The sequence below is a fragment of the Carcharodon carcharias genome, chromosome 12 (assembly GCF_017639515.1).
Source record: "Carcharodon carcharias isolate sCarCar2 chromosome 12, sCarCar2.pri, whole genome shotgun sequence".
NCBI lineage: Eukaryota > Metazoa > Chordata > Chondrichthyes > Lamniformes > Lamnidae > Carcharodon > Carcharodon carcharias.
In genome coordinates, this window is record NC_054478.1 from 145,877,726 (window position 1) to 145,902,437 (window position 24,712).

The window sequence follows — 24,712 nt, forward strand, 5'->3', positions numbered from 1 at the left end:
TGGAGAAGGGTCATACAGACTTGAAACATTAGCTACTTCTCTCTCCACAGATGCTGTCAGATCTGCTGAGTTTTTCTGGAATTTTCTGTTTCTATTTCAGATTTCCAGCATCTGCAGTATTTTGATTTTACGTAAAAGCAGATGGTCTGGTCATTATTACATTGCTGTTTGTGGAAGCTCACTGAGAGAAAATTAGCCACCAGCTTATCTACATTATAACAGTGACTATACTTCAAAGTACTTCATAAACTGTAAAGTACTTTAGGACATCCGGAAGTCATGAAAGGTGTTCAGCACATTCTATTTCTTTCTCCCTATTGCACTTCTGTAGCTTCACCTGAAAAGTCATCCCTGCTATTTCACCTCAACTAGCCCAGATGCTCGGGAGCTTCACATTCTAACCACACTTTGGGTAAAGAGTATTTTCCTGAATGACATGGAATTGACTGCTGACAATCTTATAGTTACAATATTTAGCCTTGAACTCCCCTACAATGGAAACATATTCTGTCTACCTGATTAAACCTACTCTTAAATTTAAAGGCATCCATTTGGTTACCTCTCGGCCTTCTCTTTTCTAGAAAAGAGCGCCAGCCTACTTAGTCTTTTCTGATTGTTGTGGCCTTTCAGCTCTGGTATCATCCTTGTTAAGTTTTTTTTTCACTTTCCCCAGTGCCTCTGTAATACAGACACAAGAACTGTACACAGGACTTTTAAGTGTGGTCCAATCTATTTAGGTTTACTTCATTGCCTTTTAATTTGACTCCTTTGGAAATAAGCCCCAGTGTTGTTTGCATTTTATGGCCTTGTTAAATAATTGAAAGAAACAATGCAGTTTATGAATCTGAACCCCCTAAATCCTTTCACTACTCTATCCTATTTAGGCACTTTATTCCAAATAATATACGGCCGCATTAATTCTTCCTACCAAAATACACCACCTCACTTATCTATATTGAAATTCATTTACCATTTTCATACTTGTATCACATTTCACAGGAATAATGAAATGGCCAAAGAGACCCAGCCATTTCCTTTCTTCAACACAACACTTCTGATTTCTTCAGTGTTTAACATTTACACCACCATGCCTCTATAATCCCCTTCTGACCGGAGTGGGGGGAGATTATCTTGCACCCCTTCTAAAACTACACAAGCTTCAACTCTACAACTGCCACGATCAAACTGCTTTCAATGTTCTTGACTACTCCAAAACCTGATCTCTGCCCCACTGTTCCCCTGAACAATTCACTCTCTAAATAATGAAGTGATTCACCAGTGCAGCTGGTCCCCACCTGATCTGGTTTGATCATCTGAAGCAAAATCCCATCTCATGCAAATTCTGTCACTGTTCCAAATTATCCTGGCAGAAAGAGGACAACCCCCCCGCCCCACTCCTCAATCACAAGCTTCCCTTCCATCACTTTACTCTTCTCCTCACCACCAGCACCCAAAAATAAAACAGAGTGCATGCCTTAGCCCCACCCTCCCCATTGTACTCCACCTCAACTCTTCCTGCACTTTCCGATGTGCCTCCATCACACAAATAAATACTCCTCTTTAGTTCAATGCTCATCAACATTTTCTATGGGTTGCTCTTCCCTCCTCCCCATCTTAAAATGCCATCATCCATCACTCCTCTCTCAAATGAAACACCCTTGAACTCTGCCCAACAACTAATACGCAATCTCCAACCTCCACTTCCTTTCAAGCTTTCCAATGTGGCATCACCACCCAGCTTCAAACTAGCCTCCCCTAACACTCTTCAAACTCCTTGGATACAATTTCTGCCATGCCCCCAGTATTAATATTTATCTGGTCAAGGTTGCCAGTATTCTATGTGATCTCTACCACAATATGCTATCCTGCTTTGACATCTAAGACATTGCCATAGCATTCAACACAGTTAATTACTGCATTCCCCTCCACTGTATCCTAGACTGGTTCAGCTCCTGCTCTGCTTGTAACTATTCCTACCAAGGTCTGTTGTCGTGGTATGTCATGCTCGCCTAGCTTGCACCATCCTCACACATTCATTGTAGCTCAGCTGCAACCACTCCGTGATGTCCATCATCCAACTACGCCTAGATCAGCCCCTCTCTCTGCTGCACTCTACTTTGCCCTCTAGAAGAGATCTCTGTAGCTTTCCAGCTCTGATCAAATGGCCAAAATGCTGATATTTTCTTTTCAGGATGTCACTTTTTAAGAGATCCTTTTAGTCTTCCAATTCCAATCTTCCAATTCCAGTCTTATGGTCTGTGTATGGAATTTTAAACATACATTCAGTTCCTACTTCTACCTTCCTTATAAAGGCAATACCTCAATTAATTCCATTCATGTCCCACAGGTCCAGGTGTTCCCCAAGACCCAAATCTTAGCTGTTTACTTTTATGCCCACAAGCTGCCCTTGTAAATTTGTTTGTAGGCAATGGAATCAGCTTTCACCTTGGCTGACAGTCTGCCCTATTTCCCTACCATCACCATTATCCAACTACCACACTGATCAATTTATTCTACTGAAACATCAACAAGACTGAATCTATCCCATTTCATGTATAAGTCCCAAACCTTAGCAGCCAGCTCCTTTCCTCTCCCTCATAGCTTGCTCAAACTCAGCTTGATGAGACTTATTTGACCCTGAGCAGAGCTTCCAACTCTATTTTTGCCATTACACCATCATCTGCTGGGTCCACGACCACACCCACCCTAGCACTATCCAATTCTTTGTGACATCCAAATTTAATTATAACAATATTGTCCTTGCTGGTTCCCTGTGCTGTTCCCTTGAAAAACTGGCATCTAGTCCAAAACTCCACCACCTGTATCCTATACCACAGTAAACAGGGCCCATATCACTGTTGCCCTTGTCTTGGTTTCATTGGCTCCACCAAAACATCAATTTAAAAGTGTTTGCCATTCAAATTCTGCTACTGAAAAGGAAAATAGAATTCCTCATGCCTTCTATTATTAAAATCCTGAACTTCCAAGAACCATGAGCTGGAGGCAGACATTTGCTGCACTCAAGAAGCATCAGAGGAGCAGTTGGAAGATTTCTGGGGCATTCACTTTTTCCAAGCTAAATGTCAGTGTTCTAAAAGAATGCACTTACAGTTTTACTAATCTTCCTACATTTATATTACCAACAGAAACCAGAGGAAATCTTCCTCAATCTTCATAGATGGATCCAAAAAGTATTTGCATTATTCCACTGGGCTAACAATCCAGACACTCAGTGTAATGCTCTGGGTACCTGGGTTCGAATCCCATCACGGCAGATGGTGGAATTTGAATTCAATAAAAATCTGGAATTAAAAGTCTGATGATGACCATGGAACTATTGTCAATTGTTGTAAAACTCCATCTGGTTCACTAATGTCCATAAGGGAAGGAAATCTGCTGTCCTTAACCGGTCTGGCCTACATGTGACTCCAGACCCACAGCAATGTGGTTGACTCTTACATGCCCTCTGTAATGGCTGAGCAAGCCACTCAGTTGTGACAAACCGTAACAAAGTCACAAAAAAGAAATGAAACCAGTTGGACCACCCGGCATCAACCTAGGCACTGGAAACAACAACGGCAATCTCAGCCCTGTCGATCTTGCAAAGTCCTCCCTTACTAACATCTGGGGGCTAGTGCTGAAATTGGGAGAGCTGTCTCACAGACCAGTCAAGCTACAGCTTGACATAGTCACCTTCAGGGAGTCATAACTTACAGATAATGTCCCAGACACCACCATCACTATCCCTGGGTACGTCCTGTCCCACCGGCAGGACAGATCCAGCAGAGGTGGCGATCACACAGTGGTATACAGTCGAGACGGAGTTGCCCTAGGAGTCCTCAACATCAACTCCGGACCCCATGAAGTCTCATGGCATCAGGTCAAACATGGGCAAGGAAGCCTCCGGCTGATTACCACATACCGCCCTCCCTCAGCTGATCAATCAGTGCTCCTCCATGTTGAACGCCATTTGGAGGAAGCACTGAGGGTGAAATGGGCACAGAATGTACTCCGGGTGGGGGACTTCAATGTCCATCACCAAGAGTGGCTCAGCAGCACCAGTACTGACCGAGATGGCCGAGTCCTAAATAACACAACTGCTAGACTGGGTATGCAGCAAATGGTGAGGGAACCAACAAGAGGGAAAAACATACTTAATCTCATCATCACTAACCTGCCTGCCGCAGATACATGACAGTATCGGTAGCAGTGACAAGTGCACGGTCATTGTGGAGACAAAGTCCCACCTTCACACTGAGGGTACCCTCCATCGTGTTGTGTGGCACTACCACCGTGCTAAATGGGATAGATTTCAAACAGATATAGCAATTCAAGACTGGGCATCCATCAGGTGCTGTGGGCCATCAGCAGCAGCAGAATTGTACTCGAACACAATCTAACCTCATGGCCCAGCATTTCCCCACTCTACCATTCCCATCAAGTCAGGTGATCAGCCCCGGTTCAATGAAGAGTGCAGGAGGGCATGCCAGGAGCAACACTGGGCATATCTAAAATGAGGTGTCAACCTGGTGAAGCTATAACACAGGGCTACCTACAAGCCAAACAGTATAAGCAGCAAATGATAAGACAGGGCTAAGCAATCCCACAACCAACAGATCAGATCCAAGCTCTGCAGTCCTGACACATCCAGTCATGAATGGTGGTGGACAATTAAACAACTCACTGGAGAGGGAGGCTCCACAAATATCCCCATCCTCAATGAAGGAGGAGCCCAGCACATCAGAGCAAAAGATAAGGGTGAAGCATCTGCTACAATCTTCAGCCAGAAGTGTCGAGTGGATGATCCATCTCGGCCTCCTCAGGAGGTCCCCAGCATCACAGATGCCAAACTTCAGCCATTTCAATTCACTCCATGTGATATCAAGAAACAGCTGAAGGCAAAGGCTATGGACCCTGACAACATTCCGGCAATAGTGCTGAAGACTTGTGCTCCAGAACTTGCCGCACCCCTAGCCAAGCTGTTCCAGTACAGCTACAACACTGGCATCTACCCGGCTATGTGGAAAATTGTCCAGATATGTCCTGTATACAAAAAGCAGGACAATCCAATTACTGCCCCATCGGTCTACTCTCAATCATCAGTAAAGTAATGGAAGGGGTCATCAACAGTGCTATCAAGCGACACTTGCTTAGCAATAATCTGCTCACTGACACCAAGTTTGAGTTCCGCTAGGGCCACTCAGCTCCTGACCGTATTACAGCCTTAGTTCAAACATGGACAAAAGAGCTGAACTCCCGAGGCAAAGTGAGAGTAACTGCCCTTGACATCAAGGCAACATTTGACCGACTGTGGCATCAAAGAGCCCTAGCAAAACTAGAGTCAAGGGGAATTGGGGTTGGGGTTGGGGGGGGGGGGGGGGGGGGGGGGGGGGGGGGGGTGGCGGCGGCGTTGGTGGAGACGGACTCTCCACTGGTTGGAGTCATATCTAACACAAAGGAAGATGGTTGTGGTCATTGGAGGTCACTCATCTCAGCTCCAGGGCATCATTGCAGGAACTCCTCAGGGTAGTGTCCTCGACCCAACCACCTTAATCTGCTTCATCAATGACCTTCCTTCCATTATAAGGTCAGAAGTGGAGATGCCCGTTGATAATTGCACAATGATCAGCGCCATTCGCGATTCCTCAGATATTGAAGCAGTCCATGTTCAAATGCAGCAAGACCTGGACAATATCCAGGCTTGGGCTGACAAGTGGCATGTAACATTCACACCACACAAGTGCCAGGCAATGACCATCTCCAACAAGAGAGAATCCAACCATCGCCCCTTGATGTTCAATAGCATTACCATCACTGAATCCCCCACTATCAACATCCTGGGGGGTTACCATTGACCAGAAACTGAACTGGGCTAGCCATATAAATATTGTGGCTACAAGAGCAGGTCAGAGGCCAGGAATCCTGTGACGAGTAATTCGCCTCCTGGCTCCCCAAAGCCTGTCCACCATCTACAAGGCACAAGTCAGGAGTGTGATGGAATATTCCCCACTTGCCTAGATGAGTGCAACTCCCACAACAGTCAAGAAGCATGACACTGTCCAGGACAAAGAAGCCCGCTTGATTGGTACCACATCCACAAACAGTCATTCCCTCCACCACCAACACACGGTAGTAGCAGTGTGCACCACCTATAAGATGCGCTGCAGGAATTCATCAAGGCTCCTTAGACAGTACCTTCCAAACCCATGACCACTACCATCTAGAAGGACAAGAGCAGCAGGTAGATGGGAATACCACCAACTGGAAGCTCCCCTGCAAGCCACTCACCATCCTGACTTGGAAATATATCGCCATTCCTTCACTGTCGCTGGGTAAAAATCCTGGAACTCATTTCCTAACAACACTGTGGGTGTACCTACACCACATGGACTGCAGTAGTTCAAGAAAGCAACTCACCACAACCTTCTCAAGGGCAATTAGGGATGGGCAATAAATGCTGGTCCAGCCAGCGAAGCCCACATCCCATGAATGAGTAATAAAAACCAAAAATCTCTAGTCTGAATCACAATATAGGATGCTTTCTTTTAAGATCCCCTTCACAAATCTGATTTACCTTTAAATCTAAAGGCAGAAATCCACAAAACAAACCAACTTAATAATGCATTGGTCTAATGGTTAATGGAATATTTGAATACATGCTAAAAGATTTATGTGTATATTCACAGCAGGACTAGAACTATATGTGCTGAATTTGGTATTAGATGAAAGGATTGGTAGCTTGTTGGAATAGCGCGCCAGTGAATATTAAGATCTCTTCCAGGATGCTTCATTGGAAATTGAACTATTTAGGTGACCTTTTTTCCTTTTGGTCTCTCTTTCTATTTGCCAATAAGTATATGTTACACACTAAAAAGCTGCTTACAAAGTAAAGTAACCAAGCCCTCCACATCTACTTTTGATGCCACTCCAAACCAGCAAAACTTAACCAATGGGACCAAAGGAAAAAAATATCAGTTAATGTTGAAAGCCTCTGATGGCAGTAAACAACATTCCAAAGCCAATCTGCGACCTCACACAAATTCAGAAATAACCTGCATCATTATGCAATATTGCAATCTTTCCTTAACTATAAAGCGTCATCTAACAGATCAAGAAAATCCAGTAACAATTCATTCTGCTTCTCCTGTTTTGACCTTCCTGATAACTCTCTGCCCAGGAATACAAGCAGGCGATCATTTGGTCGTTCTCACAAGAGCTCATATGGGCACAAGGCACCGGGGGGGGGGGGCAGGGTATAGAAGAGAGAAGAGACAGAAGCACCTGGGGAGTGAAGAGAGAGAGAGAAGCACAAGGTCAAAGTGAACAAGGGAGACACAGAGGGGGAAAAGAGAGCAAGAGAGGGGCACAGAGCAGGGAGAAGGGACAGAGCAAGAGAGAGAGGTGCAGAGCAGGGAGAGAGGGAGACATAGAGAGGAGAGAGCAAGAGAGAGAGGCACAGAGGAAAGGGGACCAGAGGTAACCACATGTAAACGATTGAGAATATTAAGATCTCTTCCAGGATGCTTCATTGGAAATGGAACTGTTTAGATGACCTTTTTTCCTTTTGGTCTCATTCATTCTCTCATTGCTAATATCACACATCTTATTCAGTTGGGAAGACAAATGACCTCTGCCATGCAAATTTACACAATCTAATTTAAAAAGAATATTTTCCCAAAGTATGCTGCACACTAAAAAGCTGCTTACAAAGTAAAGTAACCAAGCCCTCCACTATATTGAGAAAAAAGTGTCTTCATGTAATTGGAAAGTTTTGGGTCAATTTTCCAAAAATTGTTGCATTTTGAAGCCAAATAATCATCGAATCTGTACTTTGTTGACAATTAGAAATGGTCAATGTTAATGTCAAATATCAGCGAAACAGGTATTTTAATTTGCAACATCTGTGAGATAAAGGGAAGGAGAGCACATGAAACAACAGATGCACATGTTCCTTCCTAGTTTTAATTCTTTATAAAAAAAATATGAAGTTGAATTTCGATAGCAAGGTCACAAAGAGACACAGCAACAAAAGCAGGTAAGTAAGAAACAACATTTTCTCCAGCTTCCCAAATGGAAGGTCACAGATCATCAACTTGGAATATTAAAACACCGGTCAGCAAACAGGAGAGGAATTTTAGGCAGAAGACGCAAAGTTTCCCAATCAAGCCCAAAAGAGTGCTCCAGATCCTCCTGTCCCACAAGGAACCATTAAAAGTTTGAAAGATGGGTCTCTTCTAGCCCTCATTTATTTAACAGCAGCTTTCCACAGCATAGCTGGTATTGTCTTCTATACTCCATAGTTAACATTGAATCAGTCTCATTAAATCCTGGTTTTGAACATTAATAAAAGCCCTCACATGACTCCCAAAACCTGGAAATTAAAGTACTGACCAGTGAGATTGTGGTACAATGGGGAGATAATTCTGGAAAATAACTATCTAGAAAATTGGACAATATCATGAATACATTTCGTGAAGGCAGATGTTTTGCCTCAGCTTAGATACCATTCCCCAAGGGTTCCTGAGGAAATTCATCATCGTATGGAGCACCTTCCAATTTTCTTTATCTGTTCTCATTTGTTGATGAGGATGTCTTGTTGCAGTGATATGTGATCAGTTCATTGTCATGTCGCATGTGATTAGGCCGGGAGTTTTAGTAACATTTATGCTCCTGGTTTATTGGGAGAGAATACCACCACTCATGTTTCACACCATCATCATCTTAATTTTACATGAAATGAAAGTGCAGGACAGTCAATGAATAAACCAAGTACCAGGTAAACTGGTTAACAATTGAATATTTGCTGTGTACAGAAAAAAAAATTAATGATAAGGCAAACCACAAAGTTGAGTCAATTTGTCATCTCCACACAAATAGATTTCTAAGTATTCATTCTAAGAATAAAATTTTGGAAAATGGAATATGATTGATTGTGATGATCAACAACCTTTGGTTAACATGTCACATATTATTTCAACCATGATGGCAATATAAAACAATTTAACAGCATTTTTTGAGTAATGTTGGAGGTCAATAACAAATTGCAACTAAGTGGGTTTGGGGGAAGGCTATATAGAAGAGTATAAAACCAGATCAACCAGAATTCCTGCTCCTGGTAACTTTTTAGTGATCCTAGTTGAAAGAACAACACTGGACAAGGGGCAGATTTGGTCTACAGCACTACCCACCAATCACCTCAACACTGACTGGTGTAGAGTATTGCTGGACTATTCAAAGCATAGGTGTTTGTAGAATTGCCACAATAACTTCCACCTAACATAAACTTAAGTTTACCCAGAACTCTTCTGTTGTGTCCTTACTCACATCAAGCCTTGTTTACCCATAACTCTTTATTTGCTGACATATATTCACTCTTGGTTAGGCAACATCTCAATTTATACTCATCTTCAATTTGAAACTGTGTTGGATAACACTCTCGTGAAGTGACTAGAGATGTTTTACTAAGTCAGAAATGCTGCATAAATGCAAATTGTTGTTATAGTAGTAGTAAGGTGTTAGGATCCAATTACACCAAGTGGGAGGGTGGGTTGCATAGAGAGGTTGCAGAGGGTAAGATTATATTCCCTTGAAAATGGAATATTAAGCAGTGGTCTAACTGAAATGTTTAAGATAATTAAAGGAGTCAATAGGGTAGAGAGATAAACTGTTTCCCCCAGTAGAGGTCATAACCTTAAACTTACATACAGACATAGCAATTAGGAGGAGTAGGCCACTCAGCCCCTCAAGCCTGCTCTGCCTTTCAATAAGGTCATGGCTGATTGGATTTTAACCTCAACTCCACATTCCTGCCTACCCCCGATAACCTTTCACCCCCTTGCTTACCAAGAATCAACCTACCTCTGCCTTAAAAATATTCAAAAACTCTGCTTCCACTGACTTTTGAGGAAAGAGTTCCAAAGACTCTCAAATCTCAGGGAAAAATTTTCTCTTCATCTGTGTCTTAAATGGCAATCCTTTATTTTTAAACAGTGACCCCCCTAGTTCTAGATTGTCCCACAAGAGGAAACATCCTCTCCACATCCACCCTGTCAAGACACCTCAGGATCTTATATGTTTCAATCAAGTGGCCTCTAACTCTTTGAAACTCTAGCAGATACAAGCCTAGCCTGTCCAACCTATCCTCAAGCCAACCCTCCCATTCTCTTCATTGTCACTGGATCAAAATCCTGGAACTCCCTTCCTAACAGCACTGTGGGTGTAACTACACACATGGACTGCAGCAGTTCAAGAGGGCAGCTCACCACCACCTTTTCAAGGGCAACTAGGGATGGGCAATAAACGCTGGCCCAGCCAGCAAAGCCCACATCCCATAAATGAATTTTTTAAAATTCCAGGTATTAGTCTAGTAAACTTTCTCTGAATTGCTTCCAACGCATTTACATCCTTCCTTAAATAAGGAGACAATACTGTACACTACTCCAGATGTGGTCTCACCAATGCCCTGTTCCACTGAAGCATATCCTCCCTACTTTTGTATTTAATTCCTCTCACAATAAACGATAACATTCTATTAAGTTTCCTAATTATTTGCTATACCTGCAGCATTCTAACCTTTTGTGATTCATGCACGAGTGCACCCATATCCCTCTGAATAAAAGCTCTGCAATCTCTCACCATTTAGACAACATGCTTCCTTTTTATTCTTCCTGCCAAAATGGGCAATTTCACATTTGCCAACATTATGCTCCATTTGCCAGATCTTTGCCCATTTATTAGTCTATAAATATGTCTCTGTAGCCTCCCACATCCTCTTCACAATTTACTTTCTCACCTATCTTTGTGTCATCAGCAAATTTAGCTGCCATACCTTTGGTCCCTTCATCCAAGCCATTTATATCAATGGTAAAAAGTTGAGGCCCCCCAGCACTGATCCCTGTGGCACACCACTCATTACACCTTGCCAACCAGAAAATGACCCATTTATGTCTACTGTTTCCTGTTAGCTAGTCAATCTTCTATCCTTGCCAATATGTTACCCCCTACACCAAAGCAATAATCTTTGATGTGGCACTTTATCAAATGCCTTCTGGAAATCTGAGTACTGTGCACTCACCAGTTCACCTTTATCCACAGCACGTTACTTCTCCAAGAACTTCAATAAGTTGGTTAAACATGATTTCCCATTCACAAAACTATGTTGACTATGCCTGCTAACCTTGAGCTTTTCTAAATTCCCTGCCATAACATCTTTAATAATAGTTTCTAACATTTCCCATGACAGATATTAAGCTAACTGGCCTATAGTTTCCTGCTTTCTGTCTCCCTCCCTTTTTGAATAAAGAAGTTACATTCGCTATTTTCCAATCTAATGGAACTTTCTTTGAATCTAGGGACTTGTGGAAAATTAAAACCAGTGTATCAACTATCTCACTTCCCACTTCTTTCGAGACCTTAGGTGAAAGCCATCAGGGTTGGGATCTTGTCAGCCCGCAATTCCAACAATTTACCCAGTGCCACTTCCCTGGTGATTGTAATTATCCCCGAGTTCCTCCCTCCCTTCCACTTCCTGATTTACAGCTATTTCTGGGATGTTATTTGTATTCTCTATAATAAAGACCGATGCAAAATGCCTGTTCATCAGCCATCTCTTTATTTTCCATCATTAATTCCTCAGACTCACTTTTCATAAGACCAACACTCACTTTGTTAATGCTTTGCTTTTTTAAAGATCTATAGAAACTCTTGCTATCCGTCTTTATATTTCTAGCTACTTTCTCTCATACTCTAATTTTTCCTCCTTATCAATCTTTTAGTCTTTTTTTTTGCTGTTTTTTAGATTCTGTCCAATCTTCTGAACTGCCACCAATCTTTGCACAATTATATGCTTTCTCTTTAAGTTTGATACTATCTTTAATTTTTTTAGTTAACCAGAGATGGTGGATCCTCCTTTTGGAATTTTTCTTTCTCGTTGGAATTTATATATTCACTGTATTCTGAAATATTCCCTTAGATGTCTGCCACTGCATCTCTATTGACCTATCCCTTAACCTAATTTGGCAGTTCAATTGAGCTAGCTCTGCTTCCATGCCCTTATAATTGCCCTTATTTAAGTTTAAAATACTAGTCTTAGGCCCACTCTTCTCTCCTATGAGCTGAGTGTAAAATTCAATCATATTATGATTGCTACTTAGGGGCGCCTTCACTATGAGGTCATCAATTAACCCTACCTTATTGCACAATACCAGTTTAAAATTAGAATTAGACCATTCAGCGGTGATATCATGAAGTACATCTTCACACAAAGGATAGTGGATATCTGGGACTCTCCCCAGTAGTTGCTGAGTCTACTTTCAAAGTGAGATTGATGGATTTTTGTTAGGCAAGGGTATTGAGGGCTATGGAACTAAGGCACTAAATAGGCCTAAGATATAGATCAGCCTTAATCTGACTGTATGACAGATCAAGCTTGATGGGCTGAATGGCTTACTCCTTTCTGTTCCTAGTAATGTTCTCTATAATATTGATAATGAAAACAGAGATACTGGAGACACTCAAGTCAGTAAAATTTCAGATGTGGTTCCTTCATCAAAATATTTCTGACCTGGGAATGTTTCAACATTTTCTGTTTTAGTTTCAGATTTTCAATTTTTTTTGTCTCCAATGGTGTTACCACACATTAGAAGAGAAAAATACAGAGGTTACGGAAAAATACAGAGCACACTATGCTTTGCATTATAGCAATGAGCAACAGGATACTAAGGCAGAACTACTGTACTTCAGATCAAGGCTTATGCCTGAAGCATTCATTTGTCGCTTCATTCCAAATCAGGTGTCTGATTTACTAAGCAATTCCAACATTTTATGTTTTTCTTTCAGATTTCCAATATATGTAGTATGCTATTCTGTACTGTTTTTAGCCATACTAGCAAAAAAGAGACAAAATTGAGAACATAAGCCTTACAAAGGAAAGAGAAGAGAAAACAAATATAAACAGGTCGTAGGTGAATAAGGAACAGTCACGGCTGTAATTTAAGATTCAAGTGATTATTATAAACCACTCAAATTTTACTCCTCTGGATCCAGTCCTTTGCCAACGTGATCATCCACAGAATCTAATTAACACCTACTTAATAAAATTGATGGACAAATCTACATTTCAATGATGAAAGGTTGAGCAGCAGGCGTTTTATTGAGGCACACTTATAAGACAGGCTGTTGAGTTTGTAACTGGATTTTTTTCAAACTTGGCTTCTTCAGAGGATTCATTCTCTTCACAAATTCAAAAGGCACAACCACATGGCTACAATATATTTTTGTGTGGTATCAGTTAATTGATGGTAAACCAATAATTGAAGAAAGACACTGTAGGTCAACTTTGCCAACAAATTGTACTCCATCAATTATCATTAAGTATGTATGCTCATACAATGCTTACATTTATTAATGCTTTACACTCAATTAGTAAAATACAGAATTACAAACCGCATATTAATAAGGTCTCTGGGTCACAGTTACTAAAATTAGAAGCAGCCAGCATGATGAAAAAAAATAATTCAAAAAGATCTACGTCGAAAATGTTAACTCATTTTTCTTTTCAAATGCTAACCAACTGCTGTGTATTTCCAGCAGTTTCTCTTTAAAAATTATTCACTTACCTTTACTCAAGAATAATCTAACACTTAGATTTTAAAGCTTACTAAGTGCTCTAAAGCTACAGAGGCTGGACTCCTCTACTGGCCAGTATTACATTGAATGTTTTTGGGTAATTAACTATGTTAATATGGCTACATAATAAAACAACCAGTAATTTCAACTCTCAATTCAGGGCGGTCTGTTCTCTGGGAAAGTTGGCAGAAGCAATTTGCGAACAAAAACCACGACCACACATTGCAACATCATACCAACAGATTATTGACAAGAAATAAGTTTTTCCACTGAGTTATAGTCAAGTGCTCAAATGCTGCCTTATGAGTAGCAAAAAAGGTACCAAAACTTCAATTTAACCCCACTCCACCTAGCAGATGTAGTATGGGGCAAGGGGTGAGAATATTTAAAATGTGTCCAGAAATCCAACTTTTTTTATTCAGTCATGGGATGTGGGCGTCACTGGCTAGGTCAGCATTTATTGCCCATTGCTAATTGCCCCTTGAGAAGGTGGTGCAAACTGCCTTCTTGAACCACTGCAGTCCATCTGGTGTAGGTACACCTACAGTGCTGTTAGGAAGGGAGTTCCAAGATTTTGACAAAGCGACCACACATTGTAACTTTAACCTAGTCAATTGAACAGGTGACAAGGGCAGCTGCCGCAGTGTAGGTTCCTTTTCTCTATAAGAAAGCATACTTCAGATCCCAAGGACATCACTGTGACGAAAAATGCTGCAAATACACAGCAGGTCATGCAGCATCTTAAGAAAACGTTTCAGATCCGTGACCTTTCATCAGCCCAAAACATTAACTCATCTCGCCACAGATGCTCTCTGACTTGAGTATTCCCAGCGTTTTCTGTTTTTATTCCAGATTTTCAGCATCCACAGTATTCTGCTTTGCAATTTTAACTTAGCAGCTTAAGTGGGAAGCCACACAAGTTTTCACCAAGTCACCCAAGGAAAAGGATTGTTGTTAGAAGAGGCCACTTTAAAATAATTTTCCATATGAGGCAGGAGAACTTAGACCTCCCCAAATGTGGATCTGCACAATCCCAATCTAGTGAGGCCCTTGCAGATTGGCCCTGGTTGCTGATCCTGCTACTTAGCTGGCCTGCGCACTATTTCTTGCCAGATTGGACAAGAGGCCCAAGAGTTAAAATACCCACTGCTACAGAAATTAAGCTACAGGTAACTTTCCCACTCCTACCACTGCTTACTCACCCAAACAAAACTAGCCCAGAGTCAAAATGAGGGCCTACATATTTTTTATATCAGATTTTACAACATGTCTGATGTATTGCGCAAATGAATTTTATTTTTAAAATGGTCATGGAAGCAGTTTCCAGTGAAAGCATTGAGAAATCAATTGTATGACCTGGCCAAGATGCATTTTTCCCTTTGTTTCTTGTTAGTCAATGAGCCTGCATAAACAGAGTTGAGGGTTATTTATGTGACCCAACCAGATGTCAAATCCCTGAGCCTAAATCAAAATATCAGTGAGTGTAACAGGGTGCAGTTATGAACCTTATTTTACCAATCACGTGCTTCATTCTAAATATTTGTTGCAAGCAAGGATGCAAAGCAGCAAAAACATGCAATCCAGGTTAGTAGAATGTACAAAGTGGCACTTGTAAATATCAAAAAGTGTCAATATATTAACAGATTTCATGTTTTAAAAGAATCCTGGTGTTGAACAAATTCCATCTCCCTATGGTTGCAACAATGCCAGAGCATACTGGTTCTCCAACAAAGCTCGTGACCTGCACCATATCATAAGGGAAGAGGTAATAAGCTGATGCCAGGCACTTCCCCATAGTGAAAAAGGTAAAAAGTAGAAAAGCAAGTAACCCAAAACTGCCCACAAGTCTAATGAAGATTCACATCTTGGTTCCATGGTCTCCTTTTTTGTTCTTTATTCTTTGATGGGATGTGGGTGTTGCTGGCAAAGCCAGCATTTGTTGCCCATCCCCAATTGCCCTTGAACTGAATGGCTTGCTAGGCCATTTCAGAGGACAGTTAAGAATCAACCACATAGGAATGTGATCTGATGTAGCCCTGTTCATGGATTTGGGTTTCATAATATAAGTCATCTGCCAATTTTTAGTCTAGAATTATCCCAAAAAAATCCAGTCCACATTCACTTAGGTCCACAAATTCTAGGTGAGGCACAGATTGATTGGCTCAGTGCCCGAAGTAAGGAGAGGGGGAAAACAGTGATTCACGATTCTCACTCCCAACTGCTAACTAATGACCACTGCTAGAAAGACTGCATGGACGCTGCATAGGAATAGTATTATGCTTAAGTCTAATACCCCATGCCACAAACCAGGTAAAATAACTTACTAACATTTACCCTTCTTGCTTGAACAAGAAGGGCGACTTGGAAAAGGCAAAGGTAATTTCCTTAATAAAAAGTGTCCTGGTACAAATTTAGCTCTTGGGGCAGGGGGGTGGTCAGAGTTGAGCATCAGTGGCCACAGGGTGAGCAAGTGCCAAGAAATCTTGGTTCACTAGGACTGAAGTGATTTTCGGCCCACTAGCCCTCACCACCCCATCATGGCCCCTTATACCCCCCATGCCAACTCAATGTTCATTCAAGCCCCCCCCCCCCCACTGCCCATCATACTCTCCATGCCAGCTCATGCCCCTTCTATGCCCATTCACCCAGTATTTACTATGTACATAACCAATGAGCCATATATTAATAATGACAAGTGTGGAACTACTGACAGAAAAAGAACACTCATTCATAAATCTTCTTTTGAAAAAAAATCTGCTGTTCCCACCAACCTATAAAAGTATCAGACCATTAAAGTATCTCAATAACAGATGCTTTAAGCACTTCACACATCAATCATTCATTGTGCACATCCTGTGAAAATTCTCTAGTGGAAGACTATGGATGGAAACATTACCAAGTACTATTCTCACCCAAATAAACATTGAGAAAACAGATCATCATGCTTGGTTGTGAGCCCAGATCAATAAAACCATTAGCTCAGCAGAGGGTTCCCTTTTGACAACCGAAATGAATTGTTGACTTTGCTTGATTGACATTTTTAAGTGGTCATAAGTTATTTCTGTGATCTCTTTTTATCAGTGTCTCAATATTTATTTGGACAATATTAAGAGGTGTGAAGTGTTGAAGCCTCTGTATTGATACTTTAATGGTCTGATACTTTTATAGGGTGGTGGGAACAGCAGATTTTTTTTCAAAAGATTTGTGAATGGGTGTTCTTTTTCTGTCAGCAGTTCCACATTTATCATTATTATTATATGGCTCATGGGCATAGAAGGGGCATGGGTTGACATGGAAAGAATGATGGAAATGGAGATGGGTGGGGCATGACTTGGCATTGCATTGCATGGAGGGGGCTTGGGTAAAATCTTTTGAACTTATCTTTCAAAAGGTCCAAAATCCAGGTTATGGTTCACAATTCCTGAGGGGTCGTGAACCAAAAGTCATGGAGAAGCTGGCCCAACTCCACAAAAATTGCAGGGCAGTGGTGGGGGGGGCTGTGTGTGTGTGTGTGTGTGTGTGTGTGTGTGGTGCTAGGAGATGCCTGCGCCCATGTCAGGAGTGCAGGGTGTGGGCTTGCTATCTGCACCCTCATCACCCCACTAATGAAAAATGGGAGCACCGGGAATTAGGGCAGGAACCTGGAACCAGATCCCACCTGCCATTTTTAAATGCTTCTGGAGTCATTCCAACTCTCTGGAAACCCAGGCCCACAGGTCTAGCCATAAATGGCAGCTATTTGCAGGTCAAGGGCCATGAAGACCAGAAATTTGTGATGGGATGAAATTACAATGTGGACGAAAGAAGGGATAGATGCACCGAAGTACCAATGTTTGAAATAGGCCAAATATGGCATTTAACAAAAAAAGAGTCATTTTAGATAATGTGCCACTCAACTTCATTACTGAACGTAATAACCATCACCACCCTGGTCCTTCTGTCAGTCTCCACCCTGCAACTGCTCACTCTGCAAACCAAATGTATAATTGTGAGAAAATGACAAATACAGTTGTACCACTACTTTGTATAAATCAAGTCAATTTCTGGATTTAGGAAGCATTTGAAAATACTACAGGTTCACAATAAAGGGGAGGGAGAGTTCAAGAGTTATCCAGATGGCCAAACTGCAGCTGGTGCCTGGCATGGGATCAAGGAAATGGGAGCATAAAAACAAACATTATATATTGCCACGACAAAAACAGTAATGCCATAACAGATCCTGAAGTTTTATCACTGTGGGAATGAATTCACTTTTACTATGATTCATTCTATGAGATTTAAGAATTCTGAGTTTTGAAGTTTAACACAACAAAAAAAAAATTGCATTATTGGGGTTTTCATTAGTATGCAAGATCCGATTTAATCCATGGTTAATGACCTTTCCTCATTAAGTAAACTTCAATATGGATTTTACTTCATGAGTTTTGTGAACTTCAATGCTGTCATAATGTATATTTTATTTATAAAAAGGCCATTTAAATCAGTTTCACTGTTCATAAAGATCACCATTTAAAATAGTCACTTTCAGCCTGTAGATTCTGATCCTCCAATCACCTCCACCTCCAGCAATGAAAATGCAAACAAAAATAAACTTTAAAAACATTGTGCGTGGATGCACTGAACAATTGCTTTGCTTAAAATGTTCCTCCAGATACAATACTTCATCATTTCTAAGACATACCTGATAATTTTTTAAAGCATGTTTATCTACCAGAAAGCCCGCTTTCCCATTCAGCACTACTGAATCCAAGAAAGATACAGGTTAAGTGTAGTAAAGCAGGATGAAAGTATATTGCTCTAATCAAAAACTAACTTTTCCACAGGGACAACTACCCAAATATAACCTCCTTCTGTCCCATACCTTATATGATTCTATGATTACTCAACTCCAGGTGTAAATTATAGATTATGCTCCAATGATCAGCATTACACTCAACATCAACAACTCAGGATCATGCCATTTACAATGCAAAACACAGCCACTGAAAAAGGAAAGGAAAACGAGAGCCAGGTTCAGTCAAACTAGGTCAATAAAGTGTCTGCAACCATTATTGTAGGAGACCTAGCAACAAATCACCAACAATCACTTACCAAGTGAAATGCATGGAACTGGAACAACTTGTATTTATTAAGCAGCTTTAATATGGTAAAGCACCCCAAGGAGTTTCATAGAAGAGTTAACAGGCAAAATTTGACACTGAGCCACATAAGGAGATATGAAAGAAGTGTTAGGTTTTAAAGGATATCTTAAAGGAAAGAGGCACAGACACATTTAGGGAAGATCTAGATAGCAAAAAGCATGGCCGCAAAGGGGGGGGTGGTGAAGGAAATCGGGGATGCACAAGAAAACGTGACAGCAACTGAAGGAGGAAAAGGAAAGAAAACAAAATTTCTTTCAACATGTATTGTGATACCACAGCAGTAAAGTAATGAATCAATATGATCTGCAAGAGAGTTTGGTTCAAAGCTGCTTCAGCAGTTACTAAATTGTTATCCCCCAATGATTTGCATTAAGTAATCTTAAGAGAAAAAAATTAAAAGCTGAAAAAACTGCACTATATTGCAATCCAAGCTCCAGTTAATGTTAAGTAAACATCTTTTTAAATAAATTTGTAGTTTTAGTTTGCATTGCTCTGTTAGAGATATAACTATACTAAACAGTAGATTTTGAAATTTAAATTTTTAATTAGTGCCTTTTAACTATTCATCCCAGAGGTGTTGCCTTAGTAGGATTCCTAAGCAAGGAGTGAATGATAAGGAGTTTAGCCTTTAAAAGAGTGATATGTCTCAGACCCCTATGGATAATGAAGTAGTGGATCATAAAGGAAGACTGCTAGCAGATGGTGATGACTGTGAATAAGACAGAAAGGTTGGCTTGAGACCAGATGAGGTGAATTGCTGCTGTGCAAAGGCTGCCAGGGCAAGAACATTCATAGTAGAGACATTAATTGAATTAGAGCCATTAACCACTTAAGTTTATCTTTCCCCCCAGCCCCCCAATCATTTCTTATGCTAATATTTAACAGATGTTAATGTTATGCCACTGTAAATCACAGGTAGGTTCCAGATGCAGACAATTATTTTCATAACAGACAGGATACAATTCCAGTAAGCCACTGAAAAAGAAAATAGGGTAATTTACAAATGTTCAATCACAATTATTAATGCGTGATCACCACAAATCAACTAAATAAGGTATATTGACAAGCTCTGGTCAAATCCCAATTAGAATTCTGAATTCCATTCTGGCCACCACACTATTCAAGAAAGATATATTGTCTCAGCAAGCGGGTGCAGCACAGAATCACCAGAACAATAACAGGCCAAATGATTAAATTACAAAGATAGGTTACACAAACTAGACTTGCATTCTACAGCAGATTAAGGGGTGATATACTTGCGGTGATTAAGGTGATTATAGGAGATGATAGAGTAGATAAAGAAGTTAGACAGAGGGAAACTATTTCTCCTCATGGTTAAGTCAAGAACAAGAGGCCATAACCTCAAATGAGAGTGAAACCATTCACGGGATACACTGCTTCACACAAAGGGGAGTAGAAATCTGGAATTCCAAAAAGACTGTTGAGTAACACTTCCTTTTTTTTTAAGTGCCAGGCCGATTTGTTCAAGTGTGCGGCCTCTTTAAATCTTTTTGTGCTGCCACACACACGAAGTAACTTAAAGGGGTCAACTTGTGCATCACCTGTTTGGGAGCAAGTGAGTTGCTAAGCGGCAGCACTGTTTAGGGGAAACATCGCTGCTGAAGCTAAGTCAATTGAAAATTTTAAAACGGAGATGAATATAATTTAGTAAGGCAAGGGTATTGAGGGTTATGGAACCAAAGCAGGTAGATAGAAGTAAGTTGCAGGTTAGCTATGATCTAACTGAATGGAGGAACAAGTTTGTCATGCTGACTGACTGTGATCCTATCTGACTGCCAACAACATCCAAATCTGGTTTAAGGAAAGATGGCAAAAGAATGGGAACTTCAAACCGAGCAATACACATTAAATGAACAAAATGGATGTCAATAATGTTCATTCCTCATATCCATTGTTCTTTATGCATATTTTTCAAAAGTAAACTTCAACTTTTATGCGCAGTTAGTTTTTCAATTCCAAAATTGTCTGTGACTTGTCCCTTGATGCTCCCACCATGCTGTACAGAATTAAAAAGTTAAAAGTAAACCACATGTACTTCAGTACTGATCACAATACTCCAGTTTCTGCTTCAACAGCACCACTTTTATCACTCACCTATGCTATACTAACACAGCAAACCTCTGCACGTCCCCAGCTAACAGCAAAAACAATACCTTCAATCTTTCAGTCTGTTGATGCTCATCTTTTATTCTTGTGGTTGATAACACCATTAAAATAGCAAAGACTTCATCTACATTTTTTTTTGTATAAAGTATTACTTAAAACTCAATGTTTTCCCTAAACAAACAGATCCAGTTTACATTTGTAATTTTACAAAACTGAAACCGCTCCACATATACAGAACAATTTTTTAAAATACTGCAAAATGCAGTTGTGAATAAGCATTGATGTTAGATTATAGTTACAATAGCCAGTGATGCCCCTCATCAGACTTAATACTGCATGTTGCCTTTTTCATAAGTCACTGCTATTCAGCCTCGATCTACATACATGTTCAAACAACAACCAATTTGTGTTTAAACAACTAAAAGGACAAGTACTCTACCAGCTAGATATATGATGCCTGTTAGTAATCCAAAGTCCTTTCATCATTTAGATACAAAGGCAAAAAATGTTGTTTTCTACTTGTTGCAGTTCACGTCTAATTTAGAATAGAAGGGCAAGTATAATACACCTGGGCAAGACCCCTCCAGCATATTTTCCTTGTGGATGAGACTAAGCAATGTAATAGAGCTACCACAACTTAAACCTCTCCACAGGGAAAAATAAACCGCATTTTCTATGGAGAAAAAATATTTAGAATCTCCCCCTAATGCAACTTATAACTCCTTCATTCTGCAACTTATAACTCTTTACTTCGAACCAATGTACAGATTGCACATATTTTGACAATTTATTTTCCCAAAAATCTATTAATAAAATAGAAACAGCACTAAAGGTTCCAAAACATATTACAAATAACGGTAAGGTAAGATCATTCTTTAATTCAAGTCATACAAGATGATGGGAGTGGAGTTCATTCAAAGATATTTTTACCCTATTACAATTGCCTTTTTCAGAAAACTGTTGAGTGCTGCTTTCTCACAAGTACACTCTTTATAGGGCCGCTGCCTTTAACTGTTACATTCCATAGCAAAAGGTCCTCCAATTAAGAATTAATTTGTTTCATATTTACTTTCGGTCGACAGTTGGAATAAGTAAGTCAGTACCCTCTTTTTGTTTAATTGACCCTCTGAGTTTTAACATCTGCACTACTGCCTAAAGCGATAAAAATTACTTTCTTCTCAAAAAATAACTCCAATTTGAACCCTCTCTCTCCCCCAAACGGAGATGGATCGAAAATGAGTCAGAAGCCAAATGAAGGTTACATCCGCGTTAATGCCAACCATGACAAGCAGATAGCTCTGCACTTAAACTCAATCATTTTCACATTTTAACACAAAGTTAACACAAGCCATTCAATCCTAAACATAGACGTGAATTACTGAACGATCTTCCAGCAAAAGGAAAACGGTGGGGACTCGGGCTTCGTCTCTTCCCGTCCAAGTTAACAAAACTTTCCGAGCAAAATTCACTACCAATCGGTCGCTTTTGCAGTTGCACTTAACGTTAAATATAAAAACTTTACTGAGAAACTGATATCCATCAATCACTTCAACCATCTTTGCTATTTAAGCGAATGATGTAAAGCTTAATAAATAGGAATTATTCTATAAACGTGTTTAACAACGTTTAATCTATAACAAGTAAAGAAGCAATTCGTTGGGGCTCTTTGGAAGGTCCATTTAGTCCAGATCTTTTGGGGACGCCTAGATATTAAACAGATACACTCAATCACCCTCAAACTATACAAATATAACTTATAACGCACAACCCGAACGTCTTCAATCGTCCTCTGCGCCTGTCTTCGCTAACATCTCTTCAACCCTCCAGTAAGCCAGAGGTCACGAGCTCCTCCAATCATTCCATGGTTAAATACACTGAAGTGTGACACTCTTCAAAGACCAGGAAGGTCTCAGGTTAGATCCCTGATCTCCAAAGAGCTGGCTGCTGTCAGAGCGCGGAAGATCACTAGAATTCAGGCAAGCCTTAGAAAAGAAAAATACAACTGGCCAAATGTATCAAACTTGACTCCTGCTGAAAGTGTACTTGTGGGGACACTGAGGAGGGAAAGAAAGATCAGCTCAACTGTCATAGTAACCAGGAAGAATGGACACTTGAACAAAGATAACATAGGGCAGCTAGCATCTACATAAAACAAGACTTCAGATCAGGAAGGGAGGAAACTAGACGAAAAACTAAATGCACCTGGTTATTCCTCCATGCTTCATGTCAGACGGCCTCCAATTAGGATTCCGTGGCTAGTTAGAAAGATCTGTTCCCCAACCGGCCACAGTAATCATCCCTTTTCAGTTTAGCTTGATCTCACTTTAGATGGGATCCCCACTGCCAAATGGTTGGATTTGCCCAGCCCACTACAATTAACTTCTTTGGTTGGTTGGGGGGGGGGGGGGGGGGGGGGGGGGGGAGGGAGGTAAGAGTAAGAGAGAGAGAGAGAAAGAAAGAGAGGCCATTCTAGCAAGAGAAAAACAAATTAATTCACATACACATTTCATTCCATTCCACGCTTTGTTTATCTCTGCTTGCTCAACTTAAAAAGTCGAAATAGCTGATTCACCCATCTGAGCAGGGCTGCTAGCTCTCAAGGGATCCTGATTTGATTTGCGTCCATCCAGGGGGGGAGGGGGGGGCTCGGTGGGGTTGGGCCTCACGGGTTTGGACGCCGAGGGGTGGGGGGGCAAGTCTTATTTCACGCGAATTGAAGAGGCTGGCCCACGTTGCATTGAGCAGCCGAGTTTAAGTCCACACGTTACACAGTGAGAGAGAGGTGTGTGTGTGTGTCTCTCTCTCTCTCCAGTTCGATCACTCCGCCTCAACCTACCTTGAGCGGCCGGAAGTCCCACCCTCGCCTCCCGCCGATTGGGTTGCATCCGTTAGCAACGTCCCAAACAAACCCGCAGCGGGGTCCCTGATTGGCGAAGGGAGCCGTCAATCAGCCTGGCATTTCCGTTCATCAAGTTTAGTCGGCGTGAACAGTAAATGCTTCAAATCGGTAAGCGAGAGGCGGCGGCAGTAGCAGTAGGAGAAGGAGGGGGGAAAAAGAGGGAGAAGGGGGGTTTAAATAAAAACACTAAAGCCCGATCACTCAGTAGAGACCGTTTCCTTTCAGAAGCCGAGCCGTTGTGAAAATCCGTGAACCAAACCACTTTGCGCTAAATAACCGTTTAAAGTAAGGGGAAGGGAGGTGGAAGAACAATTGGAATCGGAGAGCAGAGGGAGCCATTAAAATCGCCGAGCCTTACCCGAGCGCTGCAGCCAGTGAGCGGTAGACGAGAGATGGTGGTGGTGGTTGTTGTTGTTGTTGTTGTGTGGGCGGGCGGGAGAGAGAGAGAGGAAGGGAGGGAGGGAGGGGGTGTGTGTGGGTCAATTTTAACCGACACGAAAGGGCGTTCGGCGACGCGCTGAAGAGAATCAGTGCGGCTCGCTGAGGGGTTCCGCCATCTTTGCTCGCCTCCCTGACACTCGCTGAACAACAAGCCGGAGAGGAGACGGCAGCCCGGGGGGGGGAGGAGGAGGAGGAGCGGGAGGTGGTGGTGGTGGGGGAGGGGGGGAAGAGAGACAGAGAGAGAGAGAGAGAGAGAGAGAGACGGCCGTTAGGCACGTGACAGTTGCCCGCCAATCGCAGCGCCGGCCCAGGCGACTGCTGGAGCTATTTTTAGAAGCTCGGTTTTTTTTTCCTCCGGATTTGAAAGGAGCGCGAGAGTCGGCCCTGGCGGCGGCAGTGCGCAGGCGCCGTCACTTCACCGTCACCCGAGGCTCCTCCCCGGGAACCCCCGGCCCCTCCTCCTCCCATCCATCCATCC

General features: G+C 41.5%; 1 protein-coding gene across 11 annotated transcripts in view; it reads right to left on the bottom strand.

Annotated features, from left to right (window-relative positions):
- The window catches only part of hdac4 (histone deacetylase 4), a 454,869-nt gene extending 430,425 nt beyond the window's left edge, over nt 1-24,444 (bottom strand). For 7 of the 11 annotated variants that reach the window (XM_041201590.1, XM_041201589.1, XM_041201588.1 and 4 more), the window contains exon 1: nt 24,152-24,444. The gene's annotated coding sequence lies outside the window, so the exon portion shown is untranslated. Of the gene's footprint in view, nt 1-23,096; nt 23,221-23,395; nt 23,516-23,730; nt 23,904-24,151 lie in introns of those variants that run through there. The other 4 variants (XM_041201591.1, XM_041201582.1, XM_041201581.1 and 1 more) reach the window with 4 other exon arrangements.
- Between the last annotated feature and the right edge of the window lie 268 nt (nt 24,445-24,712).